The sequence below is a fragment of the Canis lupus genome, chromosome 23 (assembly GCF_048164855.1).
Source record: "Canis lupus baileyi chromosome 23, mCanLup2.hap1, whole genome shotgun sequence".
NCBI classification, from domain to species: domain Eukaryota; kingdom Metazoa; phylum Chordata; class Mammalia; order Carnivora; family Canidae; genus Canis; species Canis lupus.
In genome coordinates this window covers 4,323,193-4,332,360 of record NC_132860.1, presented here as the reverse complement: position 1 = coordinate 4,332,360, position 9,168 = coordinate 4,323,193, and the positions used below count along the sequence as shown (strand labels likewise).

General features: G+C 35.3%; 1 long non-coding RNA gene across 2 annotated transcripts; it reads right to left on the bottom strand.

Moving 5' to 3' along the window:
- Positions 1–528: 528 nt before the first annotated feature.
- LOC140615377 (uncharacterized) lies at positions 529–7,845 on the bottom strand. 2 transcript variants are annotated; one of them, XR_012016050.1, is made up of 4 exons: positions 7,343–7,845; positions 5,230–5,401; positions 2,433–2,567; positions 529–722 (listed from the first exon to the last, which is right to left on the bottom strand). It is a non-coding gene; the product is annotated as an uncharacterized lncRNA (long non-coding RNA). The 2 variants fall into 2 exon arrangements; XR_012016051.1 differs by lacking the exon at positions 529–722 and adding an exon at positions 1,909–2,105.
- Positions 7,846–9,168: the final 1,323 nt, after the last annotated feature.

The window sequence follows — 9,168 nt, the reverse complement described above, 5'->3', positions numbered from 1 at the left end:
CATACAGTAAATGATTTGGCAAAGCATTTGTGTGACTAGTTAGTTGAAATGATATTTACTGAAATGTACCATGTTGTAGGCAGTTGCTTTAGACCAGTGAATCTATTGAAGAGATATTAAAATATCTTTGGAGCAAGGACAGCAAAGAATTTAGGTTGTACTACACCCAGAAGCTGGAAATGCTCCGGCCATGCTTTCGTCTTTTAACCTGATTCCTTCTTTGAGCTTGTTTCGTTCTTGCTCATTTTGTTTTGTTTTGTTTTGGTAGAGAGCCTTTCCTTTTAAGTAATACAACATTGCAATTCACATCCTTTCTCCTTCGGTAATGTCACTGGTTCAGTTCCAAACTTCTGGGGTCTGGGGCTTTCTTTCCTCTGGTGATACAATCATCTCTGGATCTGTGGCCATGAGGATAGAGTGATAGCTTTCAGGATTCTTCCCATCGGGTGGCATTCTTAAATGAAGAGTGTCGTTGTGAACTCAGCGAACACTCCAAAATATGGTAGTTGAAATAGCCTGCTGGGAGGCTGCCATATGTTATCTGAGTCTATTCTTTCAACAACATTCAGTTAGGAAGGTAAATCAGAAAGTTTATACATTTTGCCCAAGGTGACAACAATTGATCAACACATCCATGGTTTAACATCAACCTGTTTTAACTTGTGAGTTCAGTCAAACCCATACAGTCCATCTAAAACAGGCAGGATGGATAACTGCATCACCTGTAAGTGAAAACAAATTTCCAATATTGAGACATCTATCATATAGCTACCTTGATTATAAATGATAAATGTATCAGATCTTTTTTTTTTAATCAGATCTTATGAATTATTTGCATTTTTGGTGACTATTCTAAGAAAAGCAATTAACCCTTAGTACTGGGGAAAGAAAACTACTCAACTTCTATTTCAAGGGAAAGATAAAAACAGCAATATGTCCAATTAGGGATATTAGGGATTCAATGTAATTTTTCCATCACCCTGAGCATTAGACTTGATGGAATTATGTGTGGATAAATAGCAGCACAAAACACAGGAGTAGCAGTGGCTTGTAGTACTGGGTGTTACTGATGAGGGCGTGTTCTCTTAAAGTGATGTATTTCCACGTATCAGGGAATGTCTATAGTCTATTCATAAATGTAACTTAAGCAGCTAAGCAAAGCTATGAGGGGAGTTTATTTTATTTTATTTTTAAGAAAGAAGTTTAAAATTAAGTTGGCGACTCCATATGTCTGTGTGATTCTTAAAGAATGGTATTAATCCCTCTCCTCCTTCTATAGTCCTCAGACCCTGCCCTGCATAACCCAATATACACTATCTGTAACATAATCATGCAAATATGAAAGAGGATAAAAATAAAAAAGAGGAAATGCCATGTAAAGCAAATTCATCCTACGCCATCCTCATTTCATTACTCTCTATGGGCTCCATATAGATAAAATCAGGCTGCATGGTGATTTACCAGGTAATGTGAAGACAGACTTTCTTGAGCAGAACAATATTCTAATCAGAGTTATAATTAGGGAGTACATAGCATAGTCCCTGGATCATAAGAAAGGGCTGGGAATGTTAGTGCATTTATGTCTATGGTAAAATATTATGTTAATAATATTCTAAAGAATTTACTAATTATATGTCTCATTTAATGTGATTAGTCACAAAATTGTGAATTTTCTCTCTGCATAAGAATGGCCATAAGATAATGGTCCATGAAAACAAAACTGCATTTTCCTTAGAATTCCAATATACTATACTCTTTAGCCAAATTAAGTAGTCTAAAAATTAGATCTTCAAATGCAGATAAGTTAGAATTCGTTAGAGCAGGCATGTTTCGTAGTGTATAAAGGCGTACATTGTGCTTGCAGAAGCATTCTGGCATACTGAGTTCTCAATTGTTCGGGAGTAAGATGATTTTGTATGAAAATAGTCAATTATGGATGCAAGATATGAAAATACAGATGCATTCGAAAATGAATGTTGGATATTCTAGGCTGGCAACAAAAAGTCATTTGAAATGATTATTTCCATCAGCTTGGCCTTGAATCAAGAAAATTGGCCTTTCCAGCAACTTCCCAGCCACAGTGATATTTGTTTTCCTCAGAAGCCCTACAGGAATGATTCAAATTTGCAGATTAGGGATAAATAAATACATTGTATGAAAAGAAAAACATGTATTTTCACAATGACCTCTACTGAGAATATGATCTCTTCAGAATAAATTATATGAAACAACTGGTGTCTGCCGAGAGAGACCTGTCTTATTGTAGAGATGCTGTGTCACATGTGCGACAGACTCTACTCACCAGGAGTGATGGGACTTCCCTCAACTTCCCAGGGTACCAAGTGCTTGACTCATGGGTGTATTCCATTTAGTTTATATATGGTTGGAAGTGTTCACTATAAAATATAAATAAAAAGTATATATATACATACATATATGCTTCATTGGTAGATTGGGGTTCAACTTCTCAATCAATGGTAAACTCTGGTCTTTGGGTGAATTGCAATCTTTCTGCACCTCAGTCTCTTCAATGGTAAAATCTGGATATCGCTCCTTTAAAATGGGTACTTATAAGAATAAATAGATGATATACATAAATTCTAAAGGAAGCCAAGGTGTGCACCTATGCTGTCTTGAAAAGAATTGCAAAATAGCTTATCTGGTCATGGCATCTTTCTACCATGTGCCAGAAAAAAATATCAAAACGCATATACACATTCATGATGAACCAAAAGTATATTGGGCCCCCAGTGTTGGTGATATATAATCTGTATAACTGTATGCAGCAGTTTTAAGTACCTGCCATAAAATAAGCACCCAAATCATCATTGTTACAATAATTCCTAGGCACCAAAACTTAAAACAGTGGTAGGATGCTGTGGTCCTGGAACTGCAGACCAGCCAGTCCATGGGAGAGGAACTGAGGACCATGAAGCTACAAGCTGTATCCCCAAACATCCATGTGGACCCAACCAAATTTTGACTTCACTACTTGCAAACGTGCTAATGAAAACTTTTTTCTTTATAAAGATGCCAATCATATTACAGTGGAGACTCACCATACTCGAGTCTCCTCATCCTAACATGACTGACTACGTCTGCAGAGATCTTATTTCCAAATATGCTAACATTCTAAGATACTGTAAATTAGGATTCTACAGATTAATTTTGGGGAGGACACAATTCAATCCATAAAAGACACACCAACATGTGTTCCATGTTTCACCTAGAATTCTAATACCATGTGTATTTGGAATTCAAGGGTAACAGAAGTGTTGTCCATTTTTTCCTAAACTCTATTTTGAAACTGTACCAAGTAAAGACACAATTTTAATGTCAACCAAAAAATAAGACATGGGATATACATTTTTATTTTTCTATTTTTAATTTTATTGACCCTAGATATCATTTAGAAAGTCATTCATTTCATGGACTATTTTTCTCAGCATAAGTCTAGATAAAAGATCCAGATAATTTATCTTTACAGAAACAACATTATTTTTATTAATTTTGTTTAGTATAAGTTACTCAATTCCTATTGGAAAAGATTGGAAAAGAAATTAATTTAGATGATTAAGTCATTGGCTCACATTTTACTACTACATATTTAAGATTTAAATAACCAGAAAATTTCTCTGTGCTCTATAGCGATACAACATGATATTGCTGATTATCTTTTCCTGTCACTGATAAAGATTACAATTTTATAATAAGAATTTTTCACTGAATAAATTAAAAACGTGTTTTTTAACGCATACAATTTTGCCTTGAAAAACTAAGGTTGTGTACTATACATAATAACATGCTAATTTAGTCAAATGAAATATAGCAAGACTTTGATATAAAAATCAACTATATGTCCAGCAGTCTACATGCATTATCTAATTTAATCTTAATAATAATCCCATGAAAAACCCAGTGTTATTTTTGTCCCAAATTGAAAGAAGAGAGAAAAACAAAGGAAAAAGAAAGTGAGTAGCTCTCCCAAGTCACAGAACCAATGAAAGAACCCAGGTTCCAAAGCCTGAGCTATTGACACAACTCTTCTTCATTTTGTAGGTTAGTTAGTTATATGTGAGCTCATGTAGACAAATGAGACAAATATCTTTTCTCTAAAACATATTTTTGAAGAGGCAAAGGTTACTATTCTTCATGGCAGAAAGTGACCTCTGTTTAATAAATTATTTTTAATGACTAAGAGAAAGATAAAATCTCTAAAGGGAAAAAATTATCCCAGATCCCCTCATCTTATTCAGATTATTTAAGTTAACTTCAAATATTATTAATTTTATTTTATAATGTTATCATTAATTGTAATAAAAAATAATATTATATGAGTGTTGGGAGTGGGGCTCAGAAGCTTGTTTGATCTAAACCGTTTATACAGATACTGACATCTGAAAAGTCCCACTACCATGCCCCATATCCCACAGATAATAAGTGGGGTGCCTGGACCTCAGAGAGGCAGAATGAAGAATAGACTTAAGCAGGCTTAGAATGTTCCACAGTGATTGGAACGAATCTTTTTGGTCAGACCAGTTGAAGGGACACTATTCTAATTCTTATTTGAAAGGCTTTGTAATAAGAGGCAAAGAGGAGAAGACTGATACAGCAATGCTCTGCAAAGAGTGAGCTGTACTGTCACTAGAAACTAAACAGATATTTTTCCTGAATCAGAAAATATGATTTAACCCAATATTATATAAAATCACTAGAAATAATTATGAGAACAATTAAATAATATAGACTTAGAGTCAAGTAGTATAAATATAAATAAATATAAATATAGGGGATCCCTGGGTGGCTCAGTGGTTTGGCTCCTGCTTTTGGCTCAGGGCGTGATCCTGGGGTCCCGGGATAGAGTCCCATGTCAGGCTCCCGGCATGGAGCCTGCTTCTCCCTCTGCCTGTGTCTCTGCCTCTCTCTCCCTCTCTCTGTCTATCATGAATAAATAAATAAAACCTTTAAAATATATATATATATATATATATATATAAACAGATAAAATTACTTGATGTTAAAATGAAATAATAATTAAGTGATCCTATCCTGCAGATTTTCTACTACTTTGTCTAATGCTAATTACCTATTGCATCCTGGATCTTCTCACTCATTTAGTTGTAACACCTGTCACTTGCACTGGAACTTCTATACTAATTATAAAGAAATCTCAGCCTTTTATCTAAAATAACTCACAGAGGTTCTCCAGGTGAATTTATATTGACCAACCTATTCTGGTTCCAATTAGCTACGGTAAAGCTTCATGTAGAACTGAAACTTATGAAAGTTTTCTTGAAAAATTTCTGTAGAGCTGTCTGAAGCACCTCCTTTGCAGCTCAGCAGATTTTGAAGTGGTAACAGAGGCTGACTTCTAGCAGGAAAATGGCATCTAAAGAGAATCCTAAGGGCGTATAGAAATAATTAATTCAATTATTTCCCTTAATATCAAGTAGCCCCATTCATCCTTGCCCAGGATTTGGTTGCATGATCATGTATTGTATATGCATTTATAGAATATTTATTGTAAGTAATAACAGTGATCATGATTATCATATTATCTCTCATTTCCTTTATGACACTTCAGTAGACAGTGTAATACACCTGTGTGTCTTCTAATCTGTACTTCAATAGCAGTTAACGTTTGCAGCTCTCCAGTCACTCCAGGCATGGTGTACTAAGCGTGCTTCAACTCTGGCTATACCTTCAAGAAAGCATTTTCTAGTTACTATAAATAATTAGACACATTTTGTTGTCGTTGTTATTGGGGGAAATGTATAGTAGATGTACATGTAGAGAGGATTCTGTTGCTTGATCAGACCATTAAATTAGCCTAAACAACCATTAAATATTGCTGCAACTTTCTCAACAGATAATTTTCTGACAGAAATATAGATAATTTTCTCAACAGATAACTTTCTCCGTTTCAGATAACTTTCTCAACAGATAATAACACAGCACTTAGGAGACAGACACCTGACACTTTATCACATTTACAATAAAATGTTGTATAACTTGAGTGTGTATGTGTTTGTACAAAAGCATGTTTCTATGAGCAGCAGAACTCCAGCTAGGAGCAGGATTTGACTACCACATGCCACCTTATCAGTGGTCTTATGAGGTAGGGACTTTATATAAAGATCACCTAACAATAATCTCATGAAGCCATTGAATTTTATCAAAAAAACCCAAAAACAAACCAAGACACAAAATAACTGCAAAGGTAAAATTGAGTTATGTCATTTCTCAACACTACTAGCAATGATAATATACCCAAGGCTTATTATGAGCTAGGCACTGTTCTGAACACTTTATATTATCGCATTTGATTCCCAAAACAAAACTGTAATGTTTTATTTCCATTCTTAAAATTGGGCAAATTCATTCACTAACAAATATGCCACTGCGATTGTAATAATTAAATAAATATAAATTCATTTTATGATTTTATGTACATTTAGAAATGGTTCCCACATTATCTTTAGTCTCCATTATAATTATACATTTAATGATAGGGTAATAATTGCATGCATTGACATCCCATTTTAATATCATTGTGTACTTCAGTTATTTCCAGGCTTTTTTTTTTTTTTTCTTTCTCTTTAAGTAATGAGTAATGCATCAATGAGTATTTTTGGGACTTAAAATTTTGTCTATTTTTTTTTATAAATTTAGAAACACAAGCACCCTAACAATTTCAAGGTGGCATATAACTACAAGATCAGAATATATAAATATCTTTATAACTAGGCTACATATTACCTGATTGATTTTCAAAAGTTTAAAGCCATTTACAATTTCTACAACTCTCCTTTCATTCTGCTAAATCTTCTAGCAATTAGCATTATAATTGTAATATTGTCTAGTGTTCACATTATAAACATGGTGCCTCAAGGTTGATTAAATATGCATTTTGTTGATTACTCAAAAGGGTGAACATTTTTTCCATTTGCTTTCAGTATTTGCTTCTTTTCTTATGTTAATTAACCTCTTTGCATTCATTTAACTTTAAAAAATTCAGCACCAAATGCAGGAAGAAATACATTAGGCATTTTCTTTGTATTTATCATTTACTTGCAAAGCAAAAGGGGGAAAAAAGATTTCATTTGTCATTTCCATTCACAGAGATGTTGTATCCATTATAACATGTCAAGATGTGATGACATGACGTTGGAGAGATACCTCTGACATTTGGAGAACAAAACTTGAGCAGGTTTAGAGTTTACAATTTGTTTAAATTCCCTTACTGAGTAGGCTTGAAATATCTAAAGAGCAAAATAAAAATGAAAAGAAAAAGTTTTTTTTAAGTATCTGAAAGGCAACATTACAAAAGTAAACCACTTACTTTTCCTTCAAATAGCATCTTGAAAAAGAAAGATCGTAATTCCTCTGAAGTCTATATAACACTTATAGTCTAGACTGCAGTTTAAGGTATAATTGGTTACAATGTTCGCAGGAAAACATGAATCAAGAGAGGAGCAATAAACAAGTTGGAGCAATTATAAAGAAAGGGAGAAACGGATGATGGTCCGACAATGACAACAAGGAGGTCCTCCCTGAATTTTCAAGGAAATAACAAATCATGTATTTAAATATTTTCCATGGTAGCTACAGTTAAAATGATCATACCCTGTAAAGGTATTTGAAAATGGAAAATCTAAGCAAGGAGCTTTCCCTGGGTCTGAGTAGTCCACATCATATTTCAACTTGGCCATTTTTAAACACCCTGCTTCTTCTCACTTGTAATGTAAGGCATAAGGTAAAAGCTGAGAGAACATTCTGAAGGAGCAGAAGGGCTTCCCTAGAGATGACACTTCCCATTCTGGTCAAGAAAACAACCCCAGCAGGTTTAACTGTTCCACTGACACTGGCACATGATGCTTAGGACAATGGGACACTGTTTTGTCATCAAGATATTTGTTCTGTTCCTAAGTCTGTCCGATTAGAACCTTTATTAAAGTGACTTAAAACTCTAAAATGCGGGTATGAGTAGGAATACATGAGTTTCCTAGAATCTTTGGTTTGAGATGATTTCTGAGGTGGAACAGGAAGCAATGAGGACACTCACTTCCCCAGGCTTTCAGAGTCCGTGCTAAGGTCAGGTGGAAGCAAGCAGAAACCCACTTCCTCCATTCTTTGTTCTGTTGCTCTGGAAACTGACTTAATTTTTCTGACCTTTATATTTTTGTCACATTAAAAAGAATGTAAAATACCATGTTAAGTCTTTGAAAAGATTTTAATGAGACCACTTGTGGAAGACTTTGGTCTCTGGGAGTGAAATAGCCTCTCAACTACCCAACCTTCTCTTTCATTGGCATTTATCAAAATGGTGGTGGTAGTGCTGGTAGGAGGCAGCTGGTCCCTGAGGGCAGCCGATGACTGTGACTGAGAAGTGAAAGAGCATCTGAAAGTCCCCAACTCAGGGTGAGACTCCTAATACCTTGGGAAACAAATGGACCATGCAGATCTGCCCTCTCTCTTAACAAGAGTGAGAAACCAAGGCCCAGGGCAGAGCAGGGACTTGCCAAAGTTACACAAAGAGATTCTGTTATAGTGAGACCTTAATGTCCAGCTTTTAGGATTCCCTATGTGTGTGTGTGTGTGTGTGTGTGTGTGTGTGCGTGTTCTTGAGAATCCTTTCCTTTGTGTGCACGTGGTACTTTTAGATGATCCATATATTAACGTACCAGATATTTCATTTAGATTCATTAACCTTGGGCAAATATATAAACTTCAATCCATGTCAGTTAAGGGAATCAACCTGTGTTTGGTGGGCTCTTTAATTCTTCTAAAAGATTGATAATATGAAAGACTGGTTCTGAGATTCTGGTTCTCGGGTCCTGAGATAAGTAGGAGAAAAAGCTGATGAATCCACTCAGTGGCAAATACATGTTAACCTTAAGAAGAAGGGAGTGTGATCCTGAAGGTGGAGAGGGAGGAAATGTCTGCCTAGAGGTTGCAACCTTGGGGAAGAGAGGTGGAGACATGGGTGCAGAGGGTGGAGCCTCAAATTACAGAAGGTTATTCCCAGGCTTTGAATCCTCATGGGGTTTGCCCAGTTGGATTTCAACTGATTGAAATTCCCTAATGATTTTAGGGAACCAATGACTACTCCCTTCTTTCCATTTTCTCTCTTTTGGAGTGGGAATGCTGTACTGTTGCCCTATGCCT